We start from the raw sequence: 20,530 nt of genomic DNA, 5'->3' as shown, positions 1-20,530 counted from the left end.
GAAGATGGGCTAGTGACAGTCTAAGTTGTCCCAACAACCGAAGTGATTACCTTATTACAATGGGTATTAGAAAAAAGATCAGAGGAGCACCTGGGTGGCTCAGTCACTTAAGCGTCTGACTTTGGCTTGGGTCACGATCTCATGGTTCACGGGTTTGAGCCACACGTCGGGCTCTGTGCTGACAGCTCAGAACCTGGATCCTGTTTCCGATTCTGTGTCTCCCTCTCTCTCTTGCCCCTCCCCTGCTCGCACTCCCTTTCTCTCTCTAAAATAAATAAACATTAAAAATTTTTTTTAATAAAAAAAAAAAAAGACGAGATTAGGTGTAAAGGCTTAGACTCAAGATCAACATTTGTGATAGAGCCAACTGAGCCCAGCAAGGTCTGCCCCCCTTTTGCGTCATCCTGTGTTATACTCCTGCTTCTTCTCTAAGCTCCAGCTACATGGGCTTCCGTTGTCTTCTTTGAATGTGCCATGCTATCTTCTACCTCAGAACTTTGGCACATGCTGTTCCATCTACCTGGGGGGTCCACCCTCCTTTTATCTACTATGGTCAAGTGAGCACTTTGTCATATTTTGGGTCTCAGTTCAACCATAGAGGCCTTCCTGACTTCTCCAATTAGGTTATTTCCTTCCTAAAGCCTCCAGTTTCACTGTTTCCGACACCTTTCTCTGCTTCTCGCTATGGTTAAATTTTTCCATTTGGTTATTGGATGAATAGGCCTCCCTGTGATAACAAGCTTCCTAAGGGCAGCATCTGTGTCTGTTCACCATTATCCTGAGCACCTAACACACTGTGTACACATAGTAAGTGCTATAAACTGGATGTTTATATCCCCTTGAAGTTTACATGTTGAGGCCTAAATCCCCATCGTGATGGAATCGGAGATGGGGCCCTCGGGAGGCAATCAGGTCATGAGGGTAGACCCCTTGCAAATAGGATTTGTGCCCTTATCTGAATAGACACGAGAGAGAAGACTGCTGTCTCACGACAGGAGAACACAATGAGAATACGGCCGTCTGCAAACCGGGAAGAGCACCTTCCCCAGGAGCTCTCCAGGCTTGCACCCTGACCTCAGACTTCCAGCCGCCACAACTGTGAGAAGTAAAGTTTTGTTATTTAAGGTACGCCGCCTGTGGTATTCGGTTACAGCAGCCTGAATGAAGAAAGTAAGCATTCGGTAATTATTAATATAATCAGTATAAGTATATTAATATACAGGCACACAGGTGGGTCACTCGTATGTTAAATTAGGAAGTGCTTCCATCTGGACAAGTGTGTTTACCAGAGACCTAAGAGCAAGTCGACTAAAATCTAATGCAGGAGGTATTGTTCAGGAGATGTCTTTCTGAGCCCTTACACATCACTTGTTACCTTGTGTTCTCTTCAAGGGTAATCTGAATACATAAAACGGATTCTAACTTTCTGTGGCTGAATAGCACGAAAACATCTAGATGAATTTCCATCAGATCCAAGGTAATGTTTACGATTATGTGGTCTGTATAGAGATTTCAAGGCACATGTGACAGAAATTCATTTAGGGGGCTTTGGGGAACAATTCAACCAAGCAGGCAATAATCCCCTAGAGAGGCTAACACTGAAATTCAAGAGGATATACCCATAAAGAGACATACACATGTTTTAAAATGCTTGAGACAGGAACAACACACATGGATGCCAAATACAGAATCAAGGAAAAAGTTAGGAGGGCCCGTGATCCCGACTGCCAGGGCTGATTTTGTGGTGGGGCTGCAGCTCACACGGGCCCCTTTATGGTGTTGGGTTTCATGATATAAAATAACTCTGATTTACTGATTTCTCCACATTGATTCCCATGCACATTAATAAGGTTCATTCGCCAAAGATAATTAATTTGATCTCTTACGAATGTAGAATCAGAGGCTTCTGCTTTATATCAGATGATATTTTTCATGTCCTGATTTTTATTACAGAAATAATGTATGTTCTTTGTTTAAAACTGAAATAATACAGAGGACTTTGAAATAAAACAGAAAAGCCCCTCTTTGAATCTCTACCTATGGGGTAAATACGTTTAACAATGTGATGTGTATTTTTTCCAAACACACACACACCCCCCCCACTGTGACCATGCTAACACTTACACTCTTCCTCAGAAACTTCTGAAGTATTCCTTTATATTTAAAAACTATATCTTGAGAACTAAAAATCAAGATGAAAGCATTGAATTTGCTAACAGGAAGGAGAAAAAAGAACTGCTTTAAAAAGGTAACAACCCACCGAATCCTACCTTTAGGATTTATAATCAACATTAGCAATAGTGACGATGATTTGTTTCAGTCTCCACAAATGTAGAATCTGATTTGAAATCCCTATAAAATTAACTCCCTCCCTATCATTAAATTTAAAATACCTTATGTTTACATTTCATTTTACAGCCCATTATCTTACTCAACTCTCACAACAAACAAATTTAACAACTTGGGGGGGGGGGCTCTGTAAAAGCAAAAAAAGTGAGGCTCAGAGAAGTTAAGCAAGTTGTACAAAGACACACAGTGAGTAAGTGGGAGACAGGATTCAAATCTAGAGCTTCTGGCTCTAGTTATTTTTTTCTTAATTCATTTATTTATTTTAAGAGAGAGAGAGAGAGAGAGAGAGAGAGAGAGAGAGAGAGAGAGAGAGAATGTGGAGGTGTGAGCAGGGGAGGGGCATTGAGAGAGGGAGAGAGAAAATCCCAAGCAGGCCCCATGCTATCAGCACAGAGTCCGGCGTGAGGCTTGATCTCACAAACTGGGAGATCATGACCTGAGCCGAAATCAAGAGTCAGACACTTTTTTTTTTAATTTTTTTTTTTTTTTAATGTTTAAATATATTTGAGACAGAGGGAGACAGAGCGCAAGTCGGGGAGGGGCAGAGAGAGAGGGAGACACAGAATCCGAAGCAGGCTCCAGGCTCCAAGCTGTCAGCACAGAGCCCAATGTGGGGCTTGAACCCATGAACCGTGAGATCATGACCTGAGCCAAAGTCGGACGCTCAACCGACTGAGCCACCCAGGTGCCCCAAGAGTCAGACACTTAACCGAATGAGCCACCCAGGTGCCCCTGGAGCTTCTGACTGTAAATTCACATTCTTCCCTGTAAACCCATGCTCTAATATGGCAGTCACGAGCCACCCGTTGGCTATTATGTATGGCAAAATTGGCTATGTCACTCAGGGAAAGGAGTTTTAATTTTATTTATTTTTATTTTTTACAGTTCATTTATTTATTTGGATAGATAGAGAGAGATCAGGGGAGGCGCAGACAGAGAGACAGAAAGAGAAAATTCCACACTGCCAGTGCAGAGCCCAATGTGGGGCTTGAACTCACAAACTGTGAGATAATGACCTGAGCTGAAATCAAGAGTTTGGACGCTTAACCCACTGAGACACCCAGGAGCCCCAAATTATTTCTATAAAAAATTTTTTGAGTTTATTTATTGAGAGAGAGAGAGAGAGGTGCAGGGGCAGAGAGAGAACGAGAGAGAATCCCAAGCAGGCTTCCCACTGTCAGCAAGGAGCCCGATGAGGGGCTCAGACTCACAAACCCTTGCGATCATGACCTGAGCCAAAATCAAGACTGGGAGCCTTAACCAACTAAGCCACCCAGGTGCTGCTAATTTTATTTAATTTAAAAATAAAAATAATATAAAATATTTTTTCTCTAAACACAACCTAATTATTTTGGCATTTTACTTTTATCACTGAAAATTTAGCATCAGAAGACAGATGCATTGTAAGTGTAACAGACACACAGGATTTCAAGACTTGGTATAAAAATAAGAATGCAAGACATCTCATTAACAAATTTGTATATTAAGTATGTATTGAAATGATACTTTGGATATACTGGATGAAATGAGATATAATAAATTTCACTTTAACTTTTTAAAATGCGTCCACATGAAAATTTAAAGTCAAGCATGTGGCTTGCATTTGACTGATGTTGTTCTGGATTACACTGTCCTATCTATCAATTCCAGAAGCATTGGGAGAACATTGTGTATAGTATTAAAACGTGAATTTTTGTTGTTGTTTATTGCATACTTTGACCATCACAGGTAGTGTCAAGTATTCCCTAAAATAAGGGAAGAACTAAGCAAGAATAAAATAAGTTTCTCTGAATGGATTGGTAATGTTTCTCTGAATGCATTTCACTACAAATGAACAACAACAAAAAATCCTAAATCTTATTCGATAGTGTTGCAGAGAGATTCTCTGCTTTGATCAAGTTCTGCTTCTTTGTGTTTTTTTGACAAGGTTTGCTTTCTCCCTGCCCTCCTTTATAAAAGGGCTGGAGGGAGCATCCCCCAGCAGGCCTCAAAATGAAATGAAAAGGGCCTTTCTCACCCCAGTTCTCAACCTGGAAATTGATCTTCAGTTTCCCTCATTGGTCTCTCGTGACTAGCTTCTTTGCCCCGCCTTCCATTTCCACTGAAAAGCTTTAGATACTAAGTAATTACAAACGTTTTATGAAGAGAACAATAGTTAACATTGATTAAACCCATGTGCCAGGCAACAAGCTGTGCCCCGTCATAATCAACATCTCATTTAATCCTTTACGGACGCCCAAAGACGTAGATGCTTACCTGAACCATGGGACTAGGAGTGGCCAGCTTGCCCGTGATTAAATATCAAAGACAAGGTCAAGGTTTGAGTTCTTACCCATCGATCCTGAGTATATACTGTGAACCATGACATTCTAGTCAAGATCAAGGAAACTAAAGAGGTTGCTAAAAGGGATTCTTAATCTCGGGATACGTACATGAAGAGTATACGACATTTGACATAATGTATATAGAAAGAAACTACAAATGTGCCCAGGTTTATTGTGGCTGGGAGAGAAAATGGTAACAGAAGAGTATAAGCCATGAATGGAGGTTGAAACCATGTTTGTAAAAATACAACAATAATGTTCTAAAGATTTTGAAAGGTAAATTTCTCTGAAATTTTTCTAAAATCATTGTTAGAAGCCTTATAGAGTTCCAAGCCAAGGGAATTGTTCAGCTTAAAAAAATGTTTATTATTTATTTTTGAGAGAGAGAGAGACAGAGAGATAGAGACACAGAACCTGAAACAAGCTCCAGGCTCTGAGCTGCCAGCACAGAGCCCGATGTGGGGCATGAACTCACAGACCATGAGATCATGACCTGAGCTGAAGTCAGATGCTCAACCTAGATGCCTGCCACCCAGGCACCCTGCGATTGTGCAACTTTTTAAAGGATCCTGAAAAGATTGCTTTCCCTCAAATGTAAACTCCTATTCTGGGAACTTACTTTTTCTCTCACATCTTAATGGATCTCCCTCCAAGTAGACTGACTACCTTAAGTTGGCTCAGAGCAAATGATGAGTCCGTGCCATACTCGTCTCCTTGTGTCCCAAAGTAGCCAAACTGTCCAGTTAGTCTACCTATTCTAATCCCACCCAGAGGAAGAGCCACCTTTCCCAAAACACTTCCCACAAATGTCCACATTCTCCTTGTTCACTCCCCTTAAGAATGGTTCTGCTGCCCCCTATTTTACCTGTGGTTATATTCTCTTCTGGTTTGAAGTGCCCTGGTTCATGCAGCCAGCTCCTATATATTTAAGGAAAAATATTATCACTTGCCACTCTCTTATCTCCCACTAGACAATTACCAGCTTTTTAAGGGCAGGGAATGCATTTTAACTGTTATTCCTTGTAGTGCAGCGGACCCAGGATTCTCTAAACAAACATGGTTATTTGGAAGGAAGCATTCAATCCAGTGGGATTTGTGGGTTTAGGGACATCAACATCACTTTGGGTTATAACACTACGAAAATTCTTTAAACGTGATCCAGATTCTTTCTGTAGGGAATGGACGTATTTTGTTAACATGCCCTACCTTACGTGTGGATCCTCCTCTAGCTTCCATTCCTTCTTTTAGGAAAGGACTTATTTCATAAGAGTCTTTCAAAAGTAGTGCTTACAGTGGTTAAGAGTATGGGTTCTGCAGGCAAAGAGACTTCGGTCAAAATCTACCTCCATCGCTTACTCGCTCTTTGGTCTTACAGTCTCTAGGCTTAATTTTGTTTTTCTTGTACCACGGGATCCACAATACTGCCCACCTCATAGGGCTGTTATGGAGATTAACTGAGAGCATGCTTGTAAAAGGCTTAGCATAGCACTGGACAGGTAAAGTATACTCTGTGTATGGATGCTAGAACAGTGTTCTCAAAGGTATCTTCCAGGTCTAGTAACTGTTCATAATTACATGGCCAATTGTATCGAAGATGGGATAGTATCTTATGGTCTATAACTCTGGTTCTAAATATCTATTAGTCTACTAATGTCATAAGGGAAATTTCAATGTGATTTAATGTTATTTCAGTTGAACAAATACATGTTGAGCTCATACTCCTGTCGAACCGAAAAGTCTTTATAACTGAGACAGATAGAGCTAACGTTCCTTGAACATTTTATATGGGCCAGATTCTGCTCTAATCCTTTTATACGCATCCTTTCTATTTGATGTTCACGATGATCCTAAAATCATTATTCTTCCCATTCTACAGGTCAGAAAAGTAAAGCTTAGCTGGGTGAAAAATAACACATAATCGAAATTGAAATTCAATTGAAACTGAGTTATATCTTCAGGAAAATTTTTTTTTTTTTTTTTAAACGGCTCATTCCATTTTGGGTTACAGTTTTAGATTTATCTATGCTTGACATCAGTGTGCTTGATCACGAGTAATTTCTTTTTATAATTATTTCTCATATGCAGATCAAAGGTTACAAATTAATAGTTAAACATACTGGGGAGCGTACATTCTTTTAAGAGCAGCAATATAGATATCAATTAAATAGCAAATTAGATATACCTTTTGACTTATGTGCAAAGAAGAAAATTGCTACAGTATTAAAGTGTTTTTAACTGCTGGATAGTCAGGTAATTAGGAAGCTGTCAAAGCTTGTTATGTTATCTTGTAGCAGTTGGTGTTAAGAATATTTCTTGCTACTTGTGTCTGAATGGGATGTGGTTAATATGCAGCTTTAGTCAACAAAGGTTCAAAGGGGACGATTTAATTATGACTCCGTAACTTCTTAATTTTCAATTATTATGACACAAGGGAACTGCCCTTCACAAAGGGCAGTTAAAAGACATTTTGCCACTTGCATAAGATTGCAGAAATAGACAAATTTGATCAAGCATAATGTTTACTGTTCGCTTATTTTTGAGTGTTGCAGTAAGTCTCCAGGGCGTGTGCATTTGTGTTAACACGATAGCAGGCTGATGAATAACTTTTCCTGAAGATTATTTCACAGAATACTAATGCTAGTTTCAAGGCATGTTAACAGGTCTTCCTAAAAAGCACTTTTGTAGAAAAAAATTTGAGAAATATCAGGTTAAATAAAGCAAAAGTAGCATTGTTTTCTTACAGAATTGCCCTGAGACTTCAGTGATGTATATAATAAACCATCAAGGGAGTTAGTATAAAAAGTATCCAAAGTTACTGGACCAGAAGATCTTACTTTGTTTTTCTATAATGCTTTGTAATAGGTTCAATGGAATGTTCTGTGCATTATATTGCTGTAATGGAGAAAAGTCCTAAACATAGGGTCAAAATACCTAGGTGCTCTATTTTGTCGTGTGCAAGTCTAGTGGATCACTCATTCATTCTTTCATTCATTTCCACTTAGATGAATCACCTCAAACTGAACCTGAATAAAACATGATTTTTTTAGTTTGCCCTACAAATCTTTTTTTTTTTTAATTTTTGCCTGCATAATCATAATCGGTAATACCGTCATTCACCCAGCAGCTCAAGAACCGAGGAGGCATCCTTAATTTCTTTTCCTCTCCTCCCCAACTATAAAATTTGAAGGCTTACCTCCTGAAACATTTCTCAAATCCAACCATTCCTTTCTATGATCACTGCTACTCCCCCAAATCTCAGCCATAACCATTTCTTGTCCAAACTGCTGAAGCAGAATATTCTAAATGTTCTCCCTACTTCGTCTCTTGTCCATCTTCCATATGGCAGCCAAAAAAGGTCTTTATCAAATAAAAACTAGCCATGCCAAGCCTCTTCTATGAATATTCTAGTGGTTTCCCATCGTTCTCACATCAACACCCAAAATAAGTTTTGGGGTCAATGTAGATCTGACTCCAAAGGGCAAGCAGTAAATCTTCTAGGAAGTAAAAGTGAAGACTATCTTCATGTAAAGAGATTTTTACAATCGGACACAAAAAACACAGGCCATAGCAGAAAATTCTGTAAATTAGACCACAATAAAATTAAGAACTTCTATTCATGAAAAGATATGAATAAAAGAGTGAAAATTCAGCCTACACAGTAGGCTTTTATTAGCACATTGAGTACACAGAGAATCCATGTCTAATCCTTACAAAGAAAACAACAGCTATAAATCATACAAGAAGCAAAAACAACCCAACAGAATATGGGCTAGGCACACGAATAAGACACCTTTAAAATATACTATTTCTTGGCCACAGCTGTGGTTATATACTTTGTGTTAATTCACTGAGCTATAGGTTTACAGTATGTGGTTTCCATTTCAATAAATGTTACAAAAATTTGCATACCCAAATACTTTAAGACATGAGCTAACTTCCTTGGGGACTCAAGAAACTTGGCCGGGTTGAAATACTTCCTTACCTCTACAATGGTCTTTACAAGACAAGTCATTTTTTTCTTTGAAAAGATAGACATATTTCATTTTTTTTTTCCCTACAGGGTAGTACCAGCAGAGCATTTTTGAATACGAATTGCATGCTTATATAAAGCCCTAGCTCTCCATATCATACAACAGTCATTAATAAGTCATTGTGTCTGCCCATACACTAGCATTTAATATAGACGGGGGGGGGGGGGGGCTCGCTGTTGCGTTTTGCGTTTTGCATAAGATGAATAAACAAAGAATCAAAGAACAAGCGGTATTAATATTTTAAGTACGATATTTAATTTGAAAACCAGGATGGGGAGACATTAGCATTGATAGCAGATAGGGAAAAATGCTTGGATGAGAAATGATTAAGAGACATCATGAAAAATAGTGGTTAGGGAAGACTACAAACACAAAGAATTCTCGTCTCGTAATCTTGCATGGGCCAATCCTCCAGTAGGCTGAGCCAAGGAAATGGGAGCTTCCCACAGCCGATCTGCATTTTATTTGCCTCATTTCTGCCTTCACCACCTCCTTTAGATTCAACACAAACATGAGCCCAAGGATAGCTCCATGTTAGCAGAGCTGCTTAAAAAAATAAATGTTCTTTTTGTGCCTGTGGCAATGTCAGGCATCACACGGGGGCCTAGAGCCACGTTCTGTTTTACACTGTGACAGGTGAGCAGCCACAAATGTGGGAGAATTATTACCTCGAGCAGCATATTTTTCTCTATCTGCTAATTCTGAATTAGAAACAGCCATGAACTCTCAACCCTGCAAGGAGAGGGTAGATCATCCATGACCAGAGAGAAAAGTAATGGAAAATGAGAGCAAAAGCTTTCAGAAACCAAGGACAGGGCGTCACTAAAAGGAGTCTACATGGTCTCTTGCAATGTCCTCAGAACGTTGACGTTTAAAAAAATCAATCAAAGGACACTAATCATTTGGGGGCTTTCAGAAAAACAGCCCCCTGCCCCAAAAAACCTACTACCCAACAAACACCTTACAGACGTAAGAAGTGTGTACATGTTGAGAGGTCTAAAAATGTCCTTTATCTATGGAAAGATGCATGTATAATTAGATTTCACAAATGGGCCTTACTTCAGGGCATCGTGGAGGGAGGGATAATAAAGAATCCTAATTGGAAGTGTATATAATGTGTAACACAGGCTAGGAAACATCCGCTATTAAAACCATTTCCTCAGATATATTTTTCATACACTTAAAATGCACACAGGAACCTCAGGAGTGATCTTTAAAGCCTTTAGCAGGGGGCACAATGGAAAGGTGAGGTCCTCCAGTCTGCAAAGGATCTCACAGGGTGCCCAGCAGCCGGGTGTCCTGGGATAGACTTCAAGGGAAAGAGAACAGTGCTTGATGCTCCCTGTCCCGTGAAGGCAAAGAAAAAATCTTCTTGCCCCTCACTGTGATTTTCACGCACCATAACTTTAACTCCAAATGGAACTCATCTGTTTGCTCATGGAGCAGAGGGGGGAGACCAGTGCGGGGGAGGGCAGAGCAGCTGCCATTAAAACAAAGCGGCTCGATTAGGTTTCCATAGTTTGCAGGTGATGAATGAAGGGCAAAGGGAAGCCTGTTCCCCATGTAATAGGGCAATAATAGCCTCATTTGGGCTGCGATACTCCACTTTGGCTGGTGTCAGCTTTTCTATGACACACGCAGTTTTTCACGAAGGTGATAATTCAAGGATTAAGGAAAAATAAAAGGGAACTAAATTAACCGTGGGCTGAGACTTGGCAAATAGGGTCTCCACTTGGGCGTGCAGAGCCCAAGGAAATATGAAAGCGGGTCACTTTTAATTCTAGGCCAGAGAAATGGCTATTTCCTGGCATTTTTCTTGGCAGCATGGTTGACTGCAGGGCCCTGTGACCGTGGAGTTTCCCTGCTTGAAATGCAGGGAGCCTCTATTCCGATTGCAGAGCGTAAAGGATGGCACTGTTAAAAGTGTGATGCCAACACACGTGCCTGGCTCTCCCGGAGAGATGGTGTCCTCTTGTTCTATCAGCATAAGGAGTGGAGAGTGCTTCAGATGTCTCTCACGGGCTCACTCTTCTTTCTCTTGTACCCACCCTTCTGGTAAGAGTTTAATACTCCATGTTCTGATTGCTCTGCATTACTGCAACCTTGTGCTTGTCCCCTAGTCCCCAAAGAGTCCAGTGGGACAGCCGCAGGAAGATGTCAGCAACAACCTCTCCACTGCTCAATGCTCGGGGGGGGGGGGGGGGGGTAGATGGGACGTGCTCAGAAACTATTTGCTGATTGCAATTCACAAAATGCTTTCTGCAATTCCTAAATTTCCTGGGCTTTCTGCCCTTTTTTTTTTCTCCCCTCCTGGGTCACCTCATTCATCCCAGTTAGCCTGCTCTAGGCTCTCCATTCCCTTTGTCTATTCTTTGCATATTAAGCATCTTCGGCTCTGCCAGCTCTTTGGTTCGCTCCAAATATTCTCTGTATCCGGTTTCTTTCAAACCCAGAGCTGCAACTTGAAGAACTGGGGGTCCTTTTATCTTTCTCTCCAGGACCAACCTCAGTGATGAGCTCTTGGCCCACAGAGTCAGCAAGCTCCTCTTGAACAGCTCACGGGTACATCAAGCTCTGTTTCAAAAAAGGGACTCATTGGGGTGCCTCGGTGGCACAGTCGGTTAAGCATGACTTCGGCTCAGGTCATGATTTCACGGTATGTGAGTTCGAGTCCTGAGTCATTGACGACTCTGTGGTGACAGCACAGAGCCTGGAGACCGCTTCAGACTCTGTGTCTCCCTCTCACTCTGCCCCTCCCCACCCCCGCTTCTGCACGTGCACCCTCTCTCTCTCTCTCAAAAACAAACATTAAAAAAATTTTTTTTAAATGGACTCATTAACTCACCCCTCATCCCACCCTAACACTTTATTATTGTTTTTGCCCTACTTATTTCGGTCACCTAAGTCATAAAAATGGATTTCATTTCTAAAATTCAACATCTGGGCATTATTCTTGTTTCATTTGTTTGCTGACCCTTTACTGGGTGAAATATCTAATGCCAGTCCTAGACACCTTACCATTTTACCTTGAGTCATGATACTATCATCCCCCCTAATGATATAAGCCCCTAATATCATTTAGCAACTAGCTCATGTTCAGTTTTCCCCCAATGACTCAAAAATATCTTCAGGTTTTTTTAAATATTAGGATCCAAACAAAATCCACATAAATTGCATTTGACTGATATGCCTATTAAAAAATTTTAAATCTGTGATAGTTACCCCTTACCCCGTTTTTTCATGTCCCATATTTGTTGAAGAAAGTGGGTATTCAGAAAGTTTTTCATAAAAAATCAGTAATTTCCTGTGTCTATCTTATATTAATAAATCTCTTCTAGTACAATAGACAGGTTATTTGGAGTTTTTTGAGGCATAATGTGGATATGACAAAATCTACATATCTTTAAAGCACATATGCATACATTTCACACACACACACACACGCACACACACACACGTGTTGAATACTGGCACCACCCAGATCAATATTTAGATCATTTTCATCCCAACACTTCTTGTGCCACTTTCCAGTCATCAGCTATCCCCCCAGAAGCAAACACCATTCTGACTGCCATCAGCATAGACTGGTCCTTGTACTTCATATTGAGGAATTTATACATTATGAACTCTTTTGTACCTCACTTCTTTTATCAATCTTAACGGTTTTTGAGTTTCATCCATGCTTCTCAATGTATTTGTAGTTTATTCTTTTTTATTGCTGTGCAGTTTTCTATCGTATGAACATAGCATGACTAATTCACCCATTCTCCTGCTGATGCACATTTGGATAGTTTCCAGTATTTGCTACTGTAAATAAGGGTGCTAAAAACACGCACGATCTTTTTGAAGACATTTACCTCAGTATCTTATGAACATAAGCTGGGTCATAGAGGAGACCTATGTTTTCTTAATGACTCCCAGTTTTCTAAAGTGGTTTACCGTTTGACATTCTCACCAACAAAATACGAACGTTCCAGTTACTCCACAGCTGCACCAACACTTATTATCAATTTTTAAAATTTTGGCCATTCTGAAAAATTTGGTGCAGTGACTGATGAATTTACAGTGCTGGCATTTATTTTTAATTCCCAGAGTGATGGAAAAAATTAATAATCCAACAGCTTACAGAAGTGTTTAGACTTTAAGAGGAACACAGTCTTCTGAGTTGTATCTTCTGACATCAATAAAGTGTAATTAAGGTTGTTGGCTGAAAAAATATATAAAGACTAAAATCTCATCAAACTTTTTCCTCTTTCAAAATTCTTTGACTGATGTGGGCATCTATGAAGATTCAATATCAAAAGCCTCATGTCAACCTGGCCAGTTACAAATAATACCACATGATGGATGTGGAATAACCAGAGAAATCTCAGTCCTGGCTTCTTGTTCAAGTTGATATGTTCATCTTGTAACTTACAGCATTTACCTACCTTAACAAGATGTGTGAAACTACTCAACCATTCATTCAAGAGGATTCAGCCAATAAATGAGTATTTTGCAAGATTTGCACCTATGCAATGTATAAAAGTTAATAGCAAACGAAAACAGCTGCATGCCCTTGAACCCAGGAATGAGCATTCATTGCTGCTTTATAGTAGGGAGAGGTAAGCTGGGAAGGAAAGTGACATTAGCCAAGTATTTACAATGTGTCAAGACCTTTGCTGTTAAAATTGTTGTAATATGCAAGAACCTTAATGTATATATAGTCTTAAATCTAATTCAGTCATCACTAAAATATATCAAGGTGGGTTTTATTATTCCATTTTACTGAGAATGAAACTGAGGCTCAGAAGCATTTAGAAGCTTTTACTGTAAATGCCTGGGCCAGAATTCACCCAGAAATATAGGAATGCCATGGAGTTTTATCTTCTAAGGAGGATGGAGATTTTATTAAATTTAGAGATAATATTAAAAGTATGCATAACTTACCATAAAAAATTCTTTGCATATCCCACAAAGCAGGGCCAAGTGGCTTGGTGTATATAACCCTCAACAGTAATACTTACGTATACTACAGCTTGAGAACCAGTATATTAGAGTAAAAGAAAGAACAAAAGATATCAGATACAGACTCAGGGCTCTCTGCCTTTTTGTATTTTAAGGTAGTTATAAAATCTCTATAGGTGAACAGTTACAGCAGGGTTTACTCATTTAAGTATCAATCCTCTCTAATCATAAAATAAATTACATCTGTCTGTTGCCCTGAGAATTAATTTTACAATATAGGAGAATCATAGGTGGAAGGAAGTTTATCTTCCAAAATCAACCAAAAGGTAAACTGTGTATACAACATGATTTTTTTTATTCCCATTGCATTATGAATAAAACCAAGGTTCAGAGAAATTTGATATATATGCCCCAAAGTCTAGTACATATTGGACAGCCAACTGAACCCATTCACCTAATTGCAAGCTCAAAGTTGAAGGCTCTTTCCATGAATCAGCCGACCAGTGGTTTGGCTACTGTAGAGCCAGAATCAGTTAACCGGGAATTTGATATACTTCGGACTGACTTCGTGAAAGAAAAGACCGGACAGCTTGTCCATGAAACTGTGTGCACTAGGCAAATACTTCACCCGCTAGAGAATGAAGGCCAACAATTTTCCTCTTCAAAGATGAAATGCTTTGGTACAGCTCCTCCCAACCTTGATGCTGCTGTGATGGTGCTGTCCAGGGGGCTGGCTGTGCTCCCCATTTATGTACCTGGTTGTGGTTTCCATGACTTTGCTCTACAATCCTTAAGATGGACATAACCTGCCATCTTACGTTACTAAGAAATTGCTACCTTCAGACTTAAAGAGGTAGCCTACACATTGGCAATGCCCTTAGAATAGATTTCATTATCTTGCTGCATGAAGGGGTGGTTAGGTTGATTGTGATGACAAGGAATCAAAGTAATGTCAGGCATATGATGTGAAGTTCTCACAGGATACCACCACCCAAAGATACTCCTTTGCTAAGTACAAGGAGATGCCCACAACTCTGCTTTATAGTACCAGGAAAGACAATAAATTAAATATAATACCGGGAAAGACAGCATAATCTGGCCAATTCTAAAAGAATCAGTGCTGGATCTGGAGAGCCAGTGGATAAATTCCAGTTCTACCAATCATGCAACTATCCTGACTCTCAGTTTCCTCATCTGTAAAATGGGGATAATAACTGCCCAATGACTGCAGCTGCCCAATGAGGTAGTTCGCAGGGTTATGTACAGATAACACACATACTATTCAGAATAGTGTCTGGTTCACATTAAGTTCTCAGGACCTGTCCATGATCATCACCATTAGGAAGAGGAAAGGAAAGAGAGCAAACTGAATTCACCCACTTGGGTGGATCAGATATATTGATATTTTATTCTAATGGAAATCAAACAAGTAGAATGGTGGTGCCACAGACACATCCACTCTTTTAATTATCCTGAGTAAAAACTTTTCATGGAAGAAGTCAAATTTATCAGCTCCCACAGAACTATCACATCAAATAAAAGGCCCCAAAACCTTTAATTGAATTTTGGAGCTGATGACAGATTGTGTGAACAATGACCCAGATGAATGAAAAATCTGAATATGAATTTTAAGTTGGTTGCAATTCACCTATATCACTATTGTACTGTAAATAAAGAGAATTCAATGTAATTCCTTTCAAAGAAGCAGCTATCTGCTTCGTTAGAGTGTTTAATATGGAGATTGGGGCCCTCCCCAAATCAAAACATCTTAATAACTGATTCTAGGGCTTCATGTTACAGCATGTTTTCAGCATTTTTTTATTCAAAACTCGCTAAAAATAGGGGCACTTGGGTGGCTCAGTCAGTTAAGCATCTGACTCTTAATTTCTGTTCGGGTCATGATCTTACAGTTGGTGAGTTCAAGCCCCATATTGGGCTCTGTGCAGACAGTGTGGAGCCTGCTTGGGACTCTCTCTCTCCCTCTCTTTCTGCTTCTCTCTCACCCCCACGTTTCTCACAAAATAAATAAATAAAAAAGAAACCACTAAAAATACAATTTTAATATGGCATAAAGATAATATCAAGGGCAAAATGGTGTAACAGGAAAAGTACTAAGTCAGAAAATGAAGGTTTTAGTCTCATAATATCATTTCTTTTTGTGCAACTTTAAGTTTCTTTGTAATGCATAAGGCTTCCAGGTTGTAATCACTGTCTTTAAACTTCCCAAGATTCAAATTAATCGTCTGTAAAACCTCAAATAAAACATTTATCATGGCTATCATATAGACCTATTTTAAGAACTGAAGGGGACAATGTATATAAACTTGAAAATGCTAAAATCTTATAAAATATTTTATTAGAAACTATATGGGTTTCTTATTCCTTAAGAATACTCCAAAAGAATAAGAAATAAGTTGCCTAACAGCATCAAAATATTTCTAACCATCCCACTGTGCAGCAGGGGACAGATCACCAAATCAAGTACAGGCGTGCTCAATTCCTTTAGAAATGGAGGTAGAGATCTCTAGCAATGATGGTAAGGCTGACAGTCTATATCTAGGCATCCTTTTAACGAGTACGATAACCTGCCTAAAAGCCACTTTTTTTTTTTTTTTTTTTTTTTTTTTTTTTACCACCTGTGGAATTTCCTAATTCACTTACTAGGCTGAATTCATCAACACATATATGTTGAGACTGTTTAACAGTGAACCACAAAACAGGGCAGAAAGAATGCCACTAACTGTGTAACTTACAAAGAGTGATTGCCAACCAAGGTTGTTAAAGGGATCAATGGTATTGAAAGAATGAGTTGTGGTGAGTGGAGTATTGACCATTGAAAAGAATGATGGACAATTACAGTCCCGGCCCAATATCAGTGTTAGAAAGGTCACTGCTGAAAGATGTCTCAGTTCCCTCTTTTATAAGTCTTTTTATGCTTGATTACAGTTCTTTTTCCTTTTCACTATTCTGTTTTCTCAAGCAATCCTTTTAGAATCTTAATGACAGTGAATAGCACCATCCAGCAGATGGTAAACATATCACTTACATTATTAGCATTTCATAATTTTTACACCCTGTATAGAAAGCTATACAGGACGAGAATTTAGGAAAACAAGAAAGCGGTGCAAGACTACAATTGGCACATTACTTAAAATGCAAAAACTACAGTTGTATCTCATTAAGGCTACAAATTGAAATTCCCCCAAAGTCAAAGAATGAACAAAGTTATGGTTCTCTAGGTGGTGTTCACTTCCTCCTGTCGTATACAATGTGTAATGAACAACATGTTGTATTATTCTTACAAACCTAGCTAATAATCGGCAATATAACCCATGTGCAAAACCCATATGATGATTACATGGAGGACCATCACCTTGGCATTCTTAGGCTTTGTGAGATTTCTTGTTGAGCGGGGAGTTTCCCATTGAGCAAATGTTTAAATTTAACTTTTAAAAGGGAGAAAGCAGAGAAAGAAAACCAATCTTTTTCTTCTCTGACTTCCTATACAGGTAGATTATGTGTTATTGTATCTGTATCTTTCACCAGGTTTTCTGATCTAGAGAGATACGATCATCTCCGATTCAACTCCTGATTCATCTCTGCATGGCCCACAGCGTGCAGCAGCATCATGTAAAAGGTCAATGCAAATACGTGTGTCTTGATAAGATGGATGGTTTGGAAAGGAACCAGATGAATCCAAGAAAGAACACCTGTGCATCATCTGTGGCATGTAAAGCAGTGGCTCCAACACTTACTTGTGCCCTCAAATTGACAAAAGAGTTGTCTGAAAGATAAATTTCCAGGCTCCACTCCAAACTCAATGAATCAGGATTTCTCATTGGAGGGCCCTAGAATCTAATTTTTTTTAATGTTTATTTATTTTTGAGAGACAGAGACAGCGAGGGGGGCAGAGAGAGGGGAGACACAGAATCTGAAGCAGGCCCCCGGCTTTGAGCTGTAAGTCCTGGTTTGGAACTCACAAACAGCGAGATCAGGACCTGAGCCGAAGTCAGACACTTAACCAACTGAGCCACCCAGGTGCCCGTGAAGTCTAAATTCTAAGAAAAGTTTCGCAGTTCATTATTTTGTATCCCGTGTGGGCTTAGTCTGTGTAGTGATATTCAAAACTCTTTGAAACCAAGAAAGCCCTTCCTTCTCGGTCAGGCATCGCTGGCTGATTAACTTCACAAGCCTTCTTTCTATGGCAGTGTGGCCACTGAAGATCTACATACTGAAATTTGGTCCACGGACCAGCAATACAACTGGAACCTTGTTGGAAAGGCTGAATCTCAGGCTATTCAGCAGACCCACTGAATACAAATCTGCATTCGAACGTGATCTCTAGTGATTCATTTGTGCAGCAATGGAAGCACTGGTCTAGAAAAATGTTAATGTGTAATATATAGACAGGTACCATCAGCATTGCCTAGCAGGTTATTAGAAATCCAGAATCGTAGGTGCTGCACCGAATGTACTGAATGAAAATCTATGGAGGAGGGATCTAGGAACATGTTTTTAACAAGCTCTCCAGGTAATGCTATGCATACTGAAGTTTGAGAACCATTGCTCAAGAGTCATAAGGATACACTGGGGCTTCCTGCAAAAAGATGTATAGCTCAATTAATAATATCTACCAAGGTACAGAAGGGGAAAGGTAATGAGATTCTTGCCACATATTTATTATCTCTGTGATAGAGAGAAAACTTGACTCATGGATATGATGTTTCAAGACCAAATACATAAGACTGAAGAAATCAAAATTGGTACTAGGATGACAAGTAAAAGACGAACAACCAAACAATGATGACGAGGATAGCAATAACAACAACAACAACAACAAAGAGTGGAGAGGGAAATGGCAGGAAAAACAAGCAAAGGATTAAACCTCATGCAGATAAAACAAGTCTGGCCATATATTGGTAAATGTTGAAACAGGATTATGGGCAATGAGAGTTTATTGTACTATTCATTCTATTTTTGAGTATCCATGATATTCTTCATGATAAAAAGTTTCAGGGGGCACCTGGGTGCTCAGTCGGTTGAGTGTCTGACCCTTGGTTTTGGCTCAGGTCATGATCCCAGGGTTGTGGGATTGAGCTTCGTGTTGGGTCTCAGTGTGGAGCCTGCTTGAGATTCTCTCTCTCCCTCTGCCCTTCTCCCCTACTCCTTCTGTCTCTCTTTCATGCACTCTCTCTCTCTCTCTCTCTCACTCTCTCTCAAAACACTACAAAATAAATCCACCCAGTGATACATTATTGCCTATGTTGTTATAAAACAATAATATTGATAACATCCATCATTGATGCAGATATGGAAAAGGAAATTCTCATACATTGTTGGGAGCATAAATGATTATGACCTTTTAGAAAGCAACTTGACAGTAATTATTAGAATGTTTAAAAATGTTTCATATGTATTGACCCAGCAATTCTATTTCTAGAATGCTTATGTACAAAAGAAGTCATCCATTTGTGTATGCATACAGTACAAAGATATACACTGTGGCCTTACTTGTTAACAATAATTTGGAGAAAGTCTATGTATCTACTCAGATGGGGAAGTTTAACAATTATAATATATTCACTGTGGGGACTATAATACAATTATTATTTCTAAATGGTTTAAGTCTAAACAGATTGATCTGAAAGGTTGCCAATGATAGACTGTTAAGAAAAAGAAAAGGTCTACCATACCTTTTAATGGGAAGAAAAAATAACTTTAATGTGTGTGACTCTCTTTGTCTATACATAAGCAAGCATATGGAAGTTTAACTCCAAACAGTCGATGCTTATCTTAGGGAAAGAGAATGTCTACTTTTAGAAAGATGTATATCACTTTTAACTTTGAACAATTTCATAGGGTTCTTCTCGCCTTTTGCATCTGGATTCACATGATAGTTCTAGGCAAGAGATAGAAATCTACATCACTGGGAAAATTCTTAAGTTCTGAGAGAGCTTGTTTACAGGATCAGACTCACACGGCCCTTCCTTTTGCATTTTTTCCTTTACCTTCTTCCAGTTCAAAATCTGGATGAACATCTGAATAAAAGGGCAGCTGTTTTGTAAGCTTTGGACCAATGAATCCATGCTTAGCAATAGCACAAGAGAAAAACAAAGGAGCCTGGGTTCCCAGGGGAAGCGTGGACTCATTGAATCAGCCCTGAAGGGTTCAAACTTTTTATGTAAGTAAGATAAAGCCATTAATTTAATATTTTTCAGGTTTCTGCCACTTAAAGCCCAACAGTTCCTGGCCAAGCATTCCTTAACTACCCAGGTGTCCAGGTACATCTGGTATGAGTAGAGGCAGAATATACATACTAATATATATGCAAATAGGCTTCCCCTAAAGAGGTACCTGTACATCTGGTCCACCATGAATCTTGAGCCTTAGCACAATATCTGGCACATAATTTAATGAGGGAATAAATTAATCTATTAAAGCATAATATACATAGTTACCTCTAGATTGTGGGTTTATAGATGATTTTAATTTTCTTCTGTATACTTGCCTATATTCTCTGAATATTTAAGATTAGGGAAAAAAGCTCTTTTTAAAAATTCTTAAAACTGTATGGGAAAACCGTATGGTACAGCTTTTTTTAAAAAATTTTTTTTAACGTTTATTTATTTTTGAGACAGAGAGAGACAGAGCATGAATGGGGGAGGGTCAGAGAGAGAGAGGGAGGCACAGAATCTGAAACAGGCTCCAGGCTCTGAGCTGTCAGCACAGAGCCCGACGTGGGGCTTGAACTCACGAACCGCGAGATCATGACCTGAGCCGAAGTCAGACGCTTAACTGACTGAGCCACCCAGGCGCCCCCATATGGTACAGCTTAATGACAAAGTGGAACTGTGTTATTCCACAGAATACAACACATTG

The 20,530-nt window shown here is 39.4% G+C and overlaps 1 protein-coding gene and 1 long non-coding RNA gene across 4 annotated transcripts in view; one reads left to right on the top strand and one right to left on the bottom strand.

The window, feature by feature from the left end:
* The window catches only part of TAFA1 (TAFA chemokine like family member 1), a 505,935-nt gene that overhangs the window by 224,434 nt on the left and 260,971 nt on the right, over positions 1-20,530 (bottom strand). The window lies entirely within an intron of this gene.
* On the top strand, positions 1,313-19,782 carry LOC109279038 (uncharacterized). Its single transcript, XR_002085968.2, has 3 exons — positions 1,313-1,477; positions 17,198-17,288; positions 19,670-19,782. It is a non-coding gene; the product is annotated as an uncharacterized LOC109279038 (long non-coding RNA).

This window comes from Panthera pardus, unplaced genomic scaffold (assembly GCF_024362965.1).
Source record: "Panthera pardus isolate Hobbes unplaced genomic scaffold, ASM2436296v1 HiC_scaffold_8, whole genome shotgun sequence".
Taxonomy (NCBI): domain Eukaryota; kingdom Metazoa; phylum Chordata; class Mammalia; order Carnivora; family Felidae; genus Panthera; species Panthera pardus.
The sequence above is the reverse complement of the archived record's forward strand: the minus strand, read 5'-3'. Positions and strand labels throughout refer to the sequence as shown.